Raw genomic sequence first — 14,920 nt, 5'->3', positions numbered from 1 at the left:
AGTGAATCCGCAACCTGATTGGTCTACAGGAGAATCCCGGAATTAGCCAATCACGTGGGGCCCATTGTGTAAATAATGTATATAAAGCAGACATTCTGGGGGAACTTCCATTCCTCCTCACCACTATGAGCTGAATAAAGAGTATGAAATCCACTGTGGACTCTGGGTATATTTCAAAGCCTCTCAGGGACCTAGGGCACGGCAAACCACCCAGAGGGGCAGGGCGAACCGCGGGGCCTCCTCTGCCCTACAGCTGGGGGGGAGGCAGTGGGCGGACAGTGAAGAGGCAGTGGCCGGCGGCCACTGGGGGTGATTAGCATGGCAATTGGCACCCAGGGGGGCAATCAGCGCCTGGGGGGGCAGCGCAGCAATCTGCCCAGGGGAGATTTTATCACACACACCCCACCCCCCTTCCTGTGCCCCTGAGAAGGAGGCATACAAAATGCCATCCAACCATCTTAGGGGCCCCACTCCAGATTTGTGTAGGACTAACGCCTTTACACCTTTTCTTTTCCCGAAGATCTCCCTCAAAGCATCAGAGGTTTAGGATCAGAATTTTTCTTTTCCTAGATGGGCTAGCTTCCCAGGTTGATGATCCCTATCTGCTCTACCTAAGACTCCTGGATCTTAGGATCCATTTAGCCACCATGGATCCATTTAGCCACCATGGATCCATTTAGCCACCATGGCTAATAGCCATTCATAGGACCTGCCCTTATTGAATGACTGATTGATTGATTGATTGATTGATTGATTGATTGATTGATTGCTCTACACTAGAGGCACACTGCCCATCCAATGGCAGGAGTGCCATACGTTTACAATCAGAAAAGTGATTTAAAAGAAAAATCAGCTAGGACGCCACATAACATAAAAAGAAACTGCAGCAGACTTGAAGGGCTTTTACCCAGTTCAATTTGTCTGAGCGCCACATGACTGCAAGATCCGTAATTTAACTATCTATGAGATTAAACCCCAGAACATGTGACATTAATTTGATGCTAAATGTTTCTTCCAAGTCTCTAACAACCTGAGAAGGAAAACATACATGCATTTCAATTACCTGGTGTTAAATCATTTATATAAGCAAGGCCTATTTCTGAATCGTAAGTGATCAGGGGCGAAAAACAGCGAGTGAGTTAACGGGAGGGAGGGAGCCTCACAGCCCCTGCCAACCACGCTATTCACTTCAGATATAAATGCACAGTGATAAAGACAAAGATATCACACGTGCTACTAAAAATACAAGGCACACAGCATGTGGCAGACCAGCCTCAGGTTCAAGTGCTAATTTTAAAATGCTGGCTGCAAAAACATCTGTCAAGGCAAATGTTTGCTTGAATGGCTAGGTACAATTTGTAAAGGTGGGAAACTGGCTGGCTGCTTACCCTGCTAGAGGACAAGAGACGCCTCAACTATCAAGGCTGAAGGAGTTTATTAAAATCCAAATTTAGGATATGAACCTGACCACCGCCCCACCATTCGTAGCTAATTTTGCTGACGCGTGATGGAGGTAAGCGAGTTGCCCAAATAAGAAAATGGATGTACTCTCCTTTTCTGGGGCAGACTAGCAGTATATTAAGTATTAATGACTCATAGTGTGGTTTGTCTTCCATCTGTATTTGGTTTAACGGTGACATCAACTGATTTAGACTGATTTTCTGTGTGTGTGTGTGTGTGTGTCCCGATTTACCCAGTGCATCTGGGGCAGTGCAGAATTTTCTCCTTATGTTTTTGGCTGGCAAATGCATTTTGGTTTGCAAAAGTGTGCATCACACAGGTCCACGCACCAGGAAACCCTGGATCTGCCCCACCCCCTCACCAGAAATATGAAATGACCCTTGGCCGGTTGAATGAGCCCAACAGGCCATTATATCCCCAGATTCATAACACTTACCAACCCCCGAGAAACAGCCACCTGACCACAGGTGTGTACAGTAGTACCTCGGGTTACATACGCTTCAAGTTACATACGCTTCAGGTTACAGACTCCGCTAACCCAGAAATAGTACCTCGGGTTAAGAACTTTGCTTCAGGATGAGAACAGAAATCGTGCAGCGGCAGCAGGAGGAGGCCCCATTAGCTAAAGTGGTGCTTCAGGTTAAGTACAGTTTCAGGTTAAGGACGGACCTCCGGAATGAATTAAGTACAGTGGTACCTCGGGTTACGTACTTAATTCGTTCCAGAGGTCCGTTCTGTTCTCATCCTGAAGCAAAGTTCTTAATCCGAGGTAATATTTCTGGGTTAGCGGAATCTGTAACCTGAAGCGTCTGTAACCTGAAGCATATGTAACCCGAGGTACCACTGTACTTAACCCAAGGTACCTCTGTAATCACAAAAGTATCCCTCCCAAAGGAGACGATCATCAAACACAGATGACAATAATAATAATAATAATAATAATAATAATAATAATAATAATAATAATAATAATAAATTTTATTTATATCCCGCCCTCCCCAGCCGAAGCCGGGCTCAGGGCGGCTAACAACACCAAAATAGTGCAACATTATAAAAACATTATAAAAATTAATTAAAATCAAGATTGATGGCAACCATAAAGTTTTGTAAAGGTTGCCAAAGGAGGGAGTCAGGCTGCGCCCTAACCAAAGGCCTGGCGGAACAGCTCTGTCTTGCAAGCCCTACGGAAAGATGTCAAGTCCTGCAGGGCCCTTGTCTCTTGTGACAGAGCATTCCACCAGGTTGGAGCCGCAGCCGAAAAAGCCCTGGCTCTAGTTGAGGCCAGCCTAACCTCTCTGTGGCCTGGGACCTTCAAGGTGTTTTTGTTTGAAGGCCGTAAGTTCCTCTGTGGGACATACCAGGAGAGGCGGTCCCGTAGGTACGAGGGTCCTAGGCCGTATAGGGCTTTGAAGGTTAAAACCAGCACCTTAAACCTGATCCTGTACTCCACCGGGAGCCAGTGCAGCTGGTATAGCACCGGATGAATGTGATCTCGCAGCGAAGACCCCGTAAGGAGTCTTGCTGCGGCATTCTGCACCCGCTGGAGTTTTTGGGTCAGTCTCAAGGGCAGCCCCACGTAGAGCGAGTTACAATAATCCAGTCTGGAGGTGACCGTCGCGTGGATCACAGTAGCTAGGCAGACAACACAAAGACACTTTGACCCAACCCCAATACACAAGCAGTGCATTTCTTTCGAGCTAGTCCATCAGAACTCCTGCCGGTCGCAGTTCTGTATCCTAAAACAGTTTACCCAGTCATCCACATTGGCAACCCAAATCATGGGTTTCTGACATGTTTAAGCTAGGATGGCAAGTCTCCGTGCCACCCAAAAGCCTGTGCTTGCTCTATCCCTTTGTGCCCTGCTCAGTGATAGAAATTAGCCAGGCGCATTGTATTACTGGTGCGGGCCCAACAGCAACCACATGTAGATCTCTGGGTGCCACATTGGCAACTGATATCTGCTTCTGGCTGGCCCCTCCAGCTATCTTAAGCAGGTAAGAAGATGAGCTTATTTATTGCATCTACATCCCATCTTTTTCTCCAAGGGGTACATGGTCACCCTATTTGCTCCAGTGAGATATTCCAGGGAGCTCCAAACACAGACCCAGGGTCTGTGCTTCTTGTTGGAAAAATCAGGAACAGTGGAGACTGTGGTATCTTTATGATATATGGTCATTTACGCATATATACAACCTGAGCCTAAAAGTAAAAAGGTAAAGGACCCCTGGACAGTTAATTCCAGTCAAAGGCGACTATGGGGTTGTGGTGCTTATCTTGCTTTCAGGCCAAGGGAGCCGGCGTTGGTCCACAGACAGCTTTCCGGGTGATGTGGCCAGCAGGACTAAGCCACTTCTGGCGAACCAGAGCAGCGCACAGAAACACCGTTTACCTTCCTGCCAGAGTGGTACCTATTTATCTACTTGCACTTTGACGTGCTTTCAAGATTGGCAGAAGCAGGCACTGAGTAACGGAGCTCACCCCATCACAGGGATTCAAACCGCCAACCTTCTGATCGGCAAGCCCTGGGCTCTGTGGTTTAGACCACAGCGCCACCTGCGTCCCACACATAAATTCTGCCACTAGCTTAATTGGATTTTTAGGGTGTCTTTCACCCCCAGACAATACATTGGCTGCATGGAAACCCCGCTTTCAAACTCCAAATCTGGACTTCCCCCAGGCATCGGTCACCCGGCTTTGCTTATTTATTTGTTTTGGTCTCCACAAAGTGGGTGTGTGCCTCACCTTGGCCTTTATCAACACTGAAAAGTCAGCCCCATTTTCAGGGCCAGCTTGCATTCAACTGCGCCCCAACTTCCAATTAGAATTAACTGGAAAATCCAATTGAAAATGAGCAGATGTCGCTCCAAAAAACACAGCGAAAGGGACCAATTCTACAAAACCAGAAAGTCAGAATATTTGGCACAGGCACACTGCACTCGATAAGTAAAATATTTTCCCCAACTAGACTGGGCTTCGTATTAATAAAACTTATGAAATATTAAGCAAAAAACAGCAGATGGAATATGGGACTTTAAAAAAAAAAGATATTGCAACAGCTCAGAATCATAAATATTTAAAATATGGATTAAGTTTTCTCCATTTTTTTTTAAAGAAAAGATCTGATAATACCTGATCATAGTGCCCAATAGAATTTGCTCATATATACCATGGAATGCCAGGTACATACTGAATATCAAGGGACCAAACCTAGCATTTAAGTTGGAGGCCTGACTAATACTCCAGCTTGCCTCCAGGCTCAGATTCTCATTAACCTCCCCTGCTATCCTTACACATTTCTCGGGAGCACTGCTGCAGAAGATCTTTTTCCCTGCAATTTTTAAAAACCGCTTTCCGACCTGCACCAACGCCCACCCTTATAAAACAGGGCACACTTTTCAACGCAGCGGCACCCAGATTGGTAGCAAGCCTCGTCCGCTCTCCTGTCCCATCAACCCTTTCCTAGGCAAGGGTCACAGTTAAACACAATCAAAATTCATTCGTTTCATGTACTTCAGGGAAGGGACTTGATTTGGAGGCTAGGCACGTGAGTGTGCAGACAGCTCGCCCACAAGAGGAAAGTTATCGGCTAGAAAAAGGAGGAGAACAGGGTGCAGCTTTGAGGCTGCGCTGCCTTTCAGACTTCCTTCAGATTCTGCTTGTCTGCAGCGGAGCAGATAGCTATATTAAGCTGGCAAATAGTCACCTTTCTTGCCACCGCCGTTTGTGTGAATTTCCCCCACCCCACTCCTCCTTTCCCTTGAATGCTGGAGAGCAAACTGATGAAAAAGAACATCCTTCGCCGGTTCAAAAGAAGTGGCTCGTTGAGACTGTATGAAATGGCTCTGCGCTGTGAGTTTGAAAGACCCTTTCCAACGTAAGGGTGGCAAAGTAGCCGGAAGAGAATGTGATTCCTTTTAAAGCAGCATTCTGGGCTCAGCGTACTTGTCAGGTGCAGAGGCAAAGCAAATCTTTTATGCCCTGCCCGCCCAACTTTGAAGAGCTGTGTTGGCAAGGGCTTGTTTTCTGGGTTCCATTCCCAGCTCCAAGCTGGATACAGCCCACCTTGACCTCACCAGTATTTCTCAGACTTAGCCCAAGGTCAGGGGCAATTCTCCCAAACCCTCCAAATGTCCCTATTTTCCAGGGACAGTCCTGGATTTACAGAAGCTGTCCCAGTTTCTAATCTGATCCCAAGATGTCCCATTTTACCTTAGAGTGTCCCTATTTTCATAGGAGAAATGCTGAAGGATATAGTAAAGGTAAAGGGTAAAGGGACCCCTGACCGTTAGGTCCAGTCACAGACGACTCTGGGGTTGCGGCGCTCATCTCGCTTTACTGTCCGAGGGAGCTGGTGTTTGTCCGCAGACAGTTTCTGGGTCATGTGGCCAGCATGATTAAGCCGCTTCTGGCAAACCAAAGCAGTGCACAGAAACACCGTTTACCTTCCCGCCGGAGCGATACCTAATTATCTACTTGCACTTTGATGTGCTTTTGAACTGCTAGGTTGGCAGGAGCAGGGACCAAGAAACGGTAGCTCACCCCGTTGCGGGGATTCGAACCACCGACCTTCTGATTGACAAACCCTAGGGTAGGAGGTCCCTATTTTCATCGAAAAAATGTTGGAGGGTGTGGAATTATACAACCCCCAAGCCAAGGAGATAAGTAACTATACAACCTTTAGAAGACATCTGAAGGCAGCCCTGTATAGGGAAGTTTATTAATAATGAAATTATTGCTATTGTTATTGTTATGGAATAGGACATCCATATTTTCATCAGAGAAATGTTGGAGAGTATGTTCTCTGTTCTTTTAGGAAAGTAGAGGAACCTGCTGACAAATATTCAGCCACTGATGGCCAGACTTGGCCCTCCAGCTGTTTTGGAGCTACAACTCCCATCATCCCTAGCTAACAGAACCAGTGGTCAGTAAGGGTAGTCAAAATTTATTGCTCTTGGGTATCTCAGCTGTGGTCTTGAAAAAGGATTACACACAAATGCTGAATATACACCAAGAATCTTCCCCCAAACTTTCCTGAAAAACATGCTTCAGCTTATTGTCGGTTAGTTTCTCATATTGCCTGGGAGAGACCAAAAAAAATGGGGGGGGGGGAGTTTAGTTGCAGGCCCATTAAGGGAAAATGCTGTGACAAAACACTGGTCTTCAGCTCTCCCAGTACTTTCGAAAACACAGGCCTCTCTGTATGCTGCAATCTTTTGGCACACAAAACAAAAGGTCTCAGCCCTGTGTCATTCAAGACCAGACAACAGAACCGCACAATGCAGCGGTCCTTTGACAGAAAACCTGTTATTTCACCCTGCCTCCCTTGTCTCTAATTTGCCAAGAGCTTTTCACGCAGATAATATTACAATCGTGGCGAAGGCCTTGACAACTGCAGCCATAAATCAATTTCAAATCTTTCATTAATCATCTTTCTGTAATCAGTGGCTATTCAGTGCAAATTTACATCTCATTTCTGTTGGCCAAACACCCGCATTAGGGCTTTGAAGCTTAGTCAGGCTTAAATGATTATATATCCCCTAATAAACAGCGAAGTCTTCTCTGTCTGGATGCTGTGAGCTGCATTAAATGGCACGGGAACATAGCCTGCGCTGCATACTGTACACCAGGCAAGGAGACCCCCCCAAATGCACAGCTATTTGTCACACAGGGATCCAAGGCTCAAGGGATTTATGGCCCAGTAGGGATTGTGGTCTAAACCACAGAGCCTAGGACTTGCCGATCAGAAGGTCGCCAGTTCAAATCCCCACGACGGGGTGAGCTCCCGTTGCTCGGTCCCTGCTCCTGCCAACCTAGCAGTTCAAAAGCACATCAAAGCGCAAGTAGATAAATAGGTACCGCTCTGGCGGGAAGGTAAACCGCGTTTCCGTGCGCTGCTCTGGTTCACCAGAAGCGGCTTAGTCATGCTGGCCACATGACCCGGAAGCTGTACGCAGGCTCCCACGGCCAATAAAGCGAGATGAGCATCGCAACCCCAGAGCTGGCTACGACTGGACCTAATGGTCAGGGGTCCCTTTACCTTTACCTTGGGATTTCAACCACCTCTCTCCCATGATGAAGTCCAGTGGGTCCTCCTAGCTAAACCAAGCGTGTAGATGCCTTGCTGGGTTAGACACACACACACACACAAAATCCATCTAATATGGCATTGCAATCTGACAACAGTGAGCCAAACATCTCCAGGAGCTGATAAGGAAAGTTGGAAAGCAAAGCGTGTTCTCACTAAAGGAGAGCCCGTGTTGCGGATGGGGCCTAGCAAGACACCCCGTAGTTGCCAGGCAGGATAAGATAGAGGGGCGTGGCAAGGATTGGCTGTTTGAGTTGCTGGGGTAAAAGTGATGTTGCCAATTTGGGGGTAGGAACAGGTTATTTAAACAAGGTTCACAGCAAGCTGCTTTCTCTTTCAATGTGGGAACCAGATCACCCACCCGCCCTCCCTTGTTTGGGCTTGTGCTATGCCTGTCATGGGGTTGTCTGCCTTGGTTCAGGGGCCTGGTAGGAATTTTTCCATTTGGCTGATTAGTGTGTGCCATTTGGTTTTTGCCTACTGCGTAGCAAATCGTCACAACTTGTAAGGTTGGCGGTTAGGCATTGGTTTAAATTGGTTGGTGGAGGGGTATGGATTGGCTGTGCCTGCCCCTCCAATGCTGCTGCTGCTTCAAGGGTTTTCCGTTAAAGGAACCCAGGGGCTCCCCATCCTCTCGTCCAAACCCTTGGTGTAGGGTGCGGACCGCATAAGCCCCTGGGAGCATGCGGGGAGTAACTGAGGGTCTGTGCCGCAGCTCCAGTTATCCCTGATCTTGTTCCTCCACACTGGCTTTCGCTGGAATCCGGGAGTCAGTGCTGTCCCCCAAGGCGGTGGGGACAGATAGTCATAACCAATGCCTAAGCAACCACTCACAATTTGTATGTTTAATAAAGTTGTGGCCAAAATTATGCCAAAAACCTTAAACAAAAATTTATGAGTGATGTGTGAGTTATTGGGGTAGGGGTGTTTGGGGGGACCTCAGCACACAACAATGCTCCCCTAGAATACAGAATCCTTAGAATGTGGCATTCCACCTCTGGCACCTTAAGAGCCGGGTGGCCAAACAAAGAGTCAGGGAACATTGATGAGAGATTAGTATGTGCCACTGTTTCAGTGGCGTAGCGTGGGGGGTGCAAGGGGGGCCGGCCGCACCGGGCGCAACTTCGGGGGGGGGCGCGCTCGCTGCCTCCGGAGTCGCCCAGAGCCCCATGGCAGCGGCTCTCAGCGCTCGCTGCGGAAGGCGCGCCAGGCAGCCCCTCCTCACCGACGGGCAGCATTCACCTGCGGGGCTCGGCCAGCGTGCAGGGCTGGCCGCATGGAGTTGCCGGGGAGCCGCCGCCGCCGCCTGCCATGCCGCCCTGGCTGCTTCAGCCGCGTCCGACAGCCGGCTCGAGGCTCCTTCCGGTTGGGTCTCCCAATGGGGTGCTGCGGGCGGAGGCTTCGGCACCAAGCGCCACGCCACCCACCCGCCCCGACAGGGCCCGCCCACCCGCGCCGGAGGCTGGCCAACCCACTGGCCCCAGAGGCGCCCCCTCCCCACGCCAGAAAGAAGCCGCGTCGGGGCTAGCCAGGCCGGGGAGGGAGACCGAGAAGGCTGCGCCGCGACGCCCAAAGACGTGCGTCTTGGCGCAAAGGGGCCCGCGGCACCCAGACGCGGAAGGGACCCTCTCCCCCTGACCCGCCACTGAACTGCAATTCCCAGCTCCCTTGGCAAATCCCAGTGCCCAATCCCCAAGATGCTTTATTTGAGGCAGGGGTCCTTTAATTGCAAAAACAACACCACGGAGGGCAGTAGTCACTACGAAGTTTGCCCCAGAGTAGAGCCGTCAGTATTAATGACCATGGTTAGGGGTTAGGGGCGCAAATTACTTGCCCCGGGTTAGGGGGCGCAAATTACTTGCCTTGCCCCGGGTGCTGACTACCCACGCTACGCCGCTGCACTGTTTTCAAGGTCAACATCTAAACCATTGAGCCTCTTGGGCTTGCCGGTTGGAAGGTCAGCGGTTTGAATCCCCACGATGGGGTGAGCTCCCGTTGCTCTGTCCCAGCTCCTGCCAACCTAGCAGTTCGAAAGCACGCCAGTGCAAGTAGATAAATAGGTACCGCTGTGACAGGAAGGTAAATGGTGTTTCCGTGCGCTCTGGTTTGGGTCTGTGGACAAATGGCGGCTCCCTCAGCCTGAAAGTGAGATGAGCACCACAACCCCATAGTTGCCTTTGACTGGACTTAACCGTCCAGGGCTCCTTTATCTTTTTACCTTTTTATATCACCCAGCATGCTGGTGTCCCCTCCTGCCAGCAACTTTTTGCTTTTTACATTTTTTTAAATAACAGCCCTGCACTCCAAACAAACCCCACAGTGCCTCCGGGCCCAATCTAGTTTTTAACACTATGGCGCTGCCACCCACCCAACAACCCTCTGGGAAGGTCATAACATGGTGGGAGCCATGTTCAGGGTCCCTGAAATATGGCATGGGTTCTGCACAGTACGGCATGGGTTCCCGCAACGTTACAAGCAGAGATCTAGCAGTCTTCCAGCACACTGAGTACAGTGGTACCTCTGGATGCAAACGGGATCCGTTCCGGAGCCCTGTTCGCATCCAGAAGCGAACGCAACTTGTGTCTGTGCGGGTCACGATTCGTCGCTTCCACGCATGCGCATGACGTCATTTTGACCGCCTGTGCATGCACGAGCGCGAAACCTGGAAGTAACGGGCTCCGTTACTTCCGGGTCGCCGCAGCACGCAACCCAAAAATACTTATCCCGAAGCTACCGTATTTTTCACTCTATAGGACACACTTTTTCCCTCCTAAAAAGCAAGGGGAAATGTGTGTGCGTCCTATGGAGCGAACGGGGGGGGGGAGGCAGGCAGGAAAAGCCCCCAAGAGGAAAAGCTCCGTGAGGCTCTTGCAGGCTTTTCCCCAGGAGGGAGAAGGGCCTGACTGGCCGCATCGTTCCCTTCCCCCACCTCCTAGAAAAGCCCACATGAGCCACACACCCTTTAAAGAGCGCGTGGCTTCTGCGGGCTTTTGCGGGAGGTGGGGGAATTCCCCCACCTCACACAAAAGCAGGGAGAAGGTCTGGGAGAAGCACAGAAGCTGCCTGCAACCTGTCCGCTGCTCCCAGAGCTGGGGGGGTCATATTTTTTCCTTGGTTTCCCCCCTCTGAAAACTAGGTGCGCCCTATGGTCAGGTGCACCCTATGGAGCGAAAAATACGGTACTTCAACCCGAGTTATGACTGTACACATGTGGAGCTCATAGATCTAACTGAACATGAAGGAGAGGTAGGAGGATACCAAATGACAGTGGAAAGAGCAGAAAGAATTGGCCTAGCCTTGTCTACCATTTTGCCCATCTCTTAGTGCAGACCCAGGTCATCGAGCCTGAGCTCCCACAGCTGCCAACCATTATGAACCACCATGGGCAAGACTGGCATCAAGAGCAACAACAACAATTTTGCTATTTATACCCCACTCATCTGGCTAGGTTTCCCCAGCCACTCTGGGTTGCTTACAGCACATTAAAAATTGTAAAACATTAGACATTAAAACTTTTCCGATACTGGGTCCTAGCTTCTCTTGCTAATTACGCTGGTTTAAAGGTGCATTTTATATTTGACTTCCTTTAGTAATGCTTTCTTTCAAAATGTTTAAGATATCTTTTCTGGTTAACCTTGCTGCAATATATGTGCAGTTAGTAGTTGACCTCCTGCAAAATGTTTTATTTTGAAATCTTTTGAGATAATATTTTAGTTGCCCTTTATGTTGCTTTGAATGTATACTTCGTATTTGTTTCATTCTAGATTGTTTGATCTAATGTTTTAATGTAGGTTGTCAACTGCTTTGAGTTTTCCCCCCCTTAAAAATATAAAGCGGCATAGAAATGAAATTATTATTATTGTTATTATTATTACCCACTCCTACTTCTCCCTCTTTGTTTTTTTTTATGCTTGTCTATGTTTCTGCCTCTAGAGTTGCTTAAGCCGGGCAAATTGCTTTGCTAATTTGGGCAGTTATTTATGTAATACCATCACTATAAGAAATAGTTTACAGAATAGCAGATTTTCTGAGGGAGAGTTGCTTCTACACTTGCACTCTGTGTATACAACCACACGTGTGGGGCCTGAGGAGAGCGTCAGGACCAAAGAACATTTTGACCCCAAGGACATGGCCTTACTACTCTTCCCTACACATCGATGGTTCTAAAGCACATTTTAAATGAAACACAAAGCGTATTAATTAAAAGATCATTCATTGCCATATATTATTTACATTATAAAAGCCTCACATTAATTATATATTCACTTTTAGCCAGGAACAAACCTACTGTACTCAACAAGAAATGAAAAATGTTTCTACTGGCACTACATTATAACATACAAATGGATCTCTTTGCATGATGGTATGGTCCAAGAGCTACAGACTAATATCTAACTCATTACAGTGGTACCTTGGTTTACAAACTTAATCCATTCTGGAAGTTTGTTCTTAAACCAAAACTGTTCTTAAACCGAGGTGCGCTTTCCCGAATGAGGCCTCCTGCCGGCGGTGACCTTCCACTGTTCGGCTTCCGTTCGTAGACTGAGGTAAAGTTCGCAAATCGGGACACTACTTCTGGTTTTGCAAAGTTCTTATACCAAATAGTTCGTAAACAGGGCTGTTCTTAAACCGAGGTAAAGGTAAAGGGACCCCTGACCATTAGATCCAGTCGAAGACGACTCTGGGGTTGTGGCACTCATCTTTGAAGACACTCGAACTCAGGACGCAAGGGAGAAACGTGCTAAGAGGAAGGCACGATTGGCAAATCCACACTGTGATCAACTCCCCCCTGGAAACCAATGTCCCCACTGTGGAAGGACGTGTGGATCCAGAATTGGCCTCTACTGTCACTTATGGACTCACTGTTAAAACCGTGTTTATGGAAGACAATCTTACTTGGCTACGAGGGATTGCAAAGAAGAAAGACTCCTCCACCCCGGATGTAAATATTAATATCTAGCTTTTTTTTTTTCAATGCACGTGTAGTTTTTTTCTCTGCTGTGGTAAAAAAGTGATTAACATGCCCACATGTTGTTTCTAATACATCCTTTTTATGAAAAAAGATTTATTTTCTTGCTTTAATCAAGTAATGACTTAAAATGATAATTTGGTAGGGAAACAACTTGTCAAGCATTTAACAGATTTGATTAACATTTATAAAAACAGCAGGGGGGCACTGATTTATTACTGTTGCTATTATTATCCAGATTGTGAGAGGCCTAGGCAGAGGCAAAGAAGCAGAACAAGGAAAGTCAGGTTCGTGCCTCTTTTTTTGAGGGGTGAGAGAACCTCTTCACAAAGATGATTATGGAGGTACAAAATAAACTCTTTCCGTAAAGAGAAACCTCTTGTTTTGCTCCTGTGCAAAACACAACAGGGGTTCTCACTTGTTCAAGGTAGCAACAGTAAAAAAGGTAAAGGACCCCTGGACAGTTGAGTTCACTCAAAGGTGACTATGGGTTGCAGCGTTCATCTCGCTTTCAGGCTTGAGGAGCCAGCGCTTGTCTGCAGACAGGTTTTCCGGGTCATGTGGCCAGCATGACTAATGCGCTTCTGGTGCACCGGAAGACCATGACGGAAGCCAGAGGCACAGAAACAAGGGCCGTCTTACCCATAGGCACTGTGCTGGCCCTGGGGGGAAGGTTACCGTTGGCGTAGTCCAAGTCCAGTCCTGGGTCACTAGCCTGGAAACAGTTCACAAGGAGCGGGGCGAGGTCCGAAGCCGGAAGCCGGGCGGGGACAGGAACACTGGAGGGTCAGGTCTGGGTCTGGGCAGGAACAGGTACTCAACAACGACGTTGCTCCCGCAACCTGGGACCGGGCTGACTGGCCTTTATCTTCTCTGAGGCCAGGGGCGGTCCCGGTCCCCAGGAGACCCGCCTCTCCTGGCCTTAAGGCGAGCACTCCTCCTGGGAGAAACCAGTTCCCTTCGCCTCTCTGCCCTGACGTTCTGCAGTTCAGGAGAGGCTGAAGGGTTACTGGGCCCAGGGGGAGACTCACCTGTAGGCACTGAGTCCTCAACCACCTCTGGAGCCAGAGTGGACTCACCTGGTGCCTGCTCCTGAGGATCCGGCACAGGTGCAGGAACTTCAGAATCAATGCCCTGCCCCAGTTCAGCCGGCCCTGGAGGCGGGGACTCCTGTGCAGGCTGGGATTCCTCCGGTTCAGCCTCTGAATCTGATTCCCAGGCCATCACAGGCACTAGGGGTGTGGGGCACCCGGGCGCTGGGCTCCCAGGGGCGCCAGACCGAAAGTCCAGGGCCCAAGAGTTGAGTCCGGGAAAGAGCCCACCCATCGGTCGAAGCGCCACGTCGGGCTTTTCTGCTGCAGGCAGCTCTGTGCCGCAAGTTCGGGGGCAACCAAGCCAGTGAGATGCTGAGGTGGCTGGCCAGCTCCGCCCTCCTGCGTGCCTGAGATTGGCGTAGGGCATGGAGAGGCCCGCCCAGCACATGCTACTTATACCACAAGGTGCCTGGCTTTGCTCAGTCGCTGATGCCAACACCTCGGACTGGTTTGTTGCGTTGGGCTCCTCTCCTGCTTCTGTTGGTTGCCCAACCCCCAGGAGCCCGACAACTCTAGAGAAGAGTGACTAGTGGGGTGCCACAGGGTTCTGTCTTGGGCCCGGTCTTATTCAACATCTTTATCAATGACTTGGATGATGGACTCAAGGGCATCCTGATCAAATTTGCAGATGACACCAAACTGGGAGGGGTGGCTAACACCCCAGAGGACAGGATCACACTTCAAAACAACCTTGACAAATTAGAGAACTGGGCCAAAACAAACAAGATGAATTTTAACAGGAAGAAATGTAAAGTATTGCACTTGGGCAAAAAAAATGAGAGGCACAAATACAAGATGGGTGACACCTGGCTTGAGAGCAGTACATGTGAGAAGGATCTAGGAGTCTTCGTTGACCACAAACTTGACATGAGCCAACAGTGTGACGCGGCAGCTAAAAAAGCCAATGCAATTCTGGGCTGCATCAATAGGAGTATAGCATCTAGATCAAGGGAAGTAATAGTGCCACTGTATTCTGCTCTGGTCAGACCTCACCTGGAGTACTGTGTCCAGTTCTGGGCACCACAGTTCAAGAAGGACACTGACAAACTGGAACGTGTCCAGAGGAGGGCAACCAAAATGGTCAAAGGCCTGGAAATGATGACTTATGAGGACCAGCTAAGGGAGCTGGGCATGTTTAGCCTGGAGAAGAGGAGGTTAAGGGGTGATATGATAGCCATGTTCAAATATATAAAAGGATGTCACATAGAGGAGGGAGAAAGGTTGTTTTCTGCTGCTCCAGAGAAGCGGACACGGAGCAATGTATTCAAACTACAAGAAAGAAGATTCCACCTAAACATTAGGAAGAACTTC

General features: G+C 48.9%; 1 protein-coding gene across 9 annotated transcripts in view; it reads right to left on the bottom strand.

Moving 5' to 3' along the window:
* Nucleotides 1-14,920, bottom strand: part of EPHA5 (EPH receptor A5) — a gene marked incomplete at its 5' end in the record, with an annotated part of 261,432 nt that overhangs the window by 210,512 nt on the left and 36,000 nt on the right. The window lies entirely within an intron of this gene.

The sequence above is a fragment of the Podarcis melisellensis genome (genome assembly GCF_964234715.1).
Source record: "Podarcis melisellensis genome assembly, chromosome: 13".
In the NCBI taxonomy this organism is placed as follows: Eukaryota; Metazoa; Chordata; class Lepidosauria; order Squamata; family Lacertidae; genus Podarcis; species Podarcis melisellensis.
This window is presented reverse-complemented; position numbering and strand designations above follow the sequence as displayed.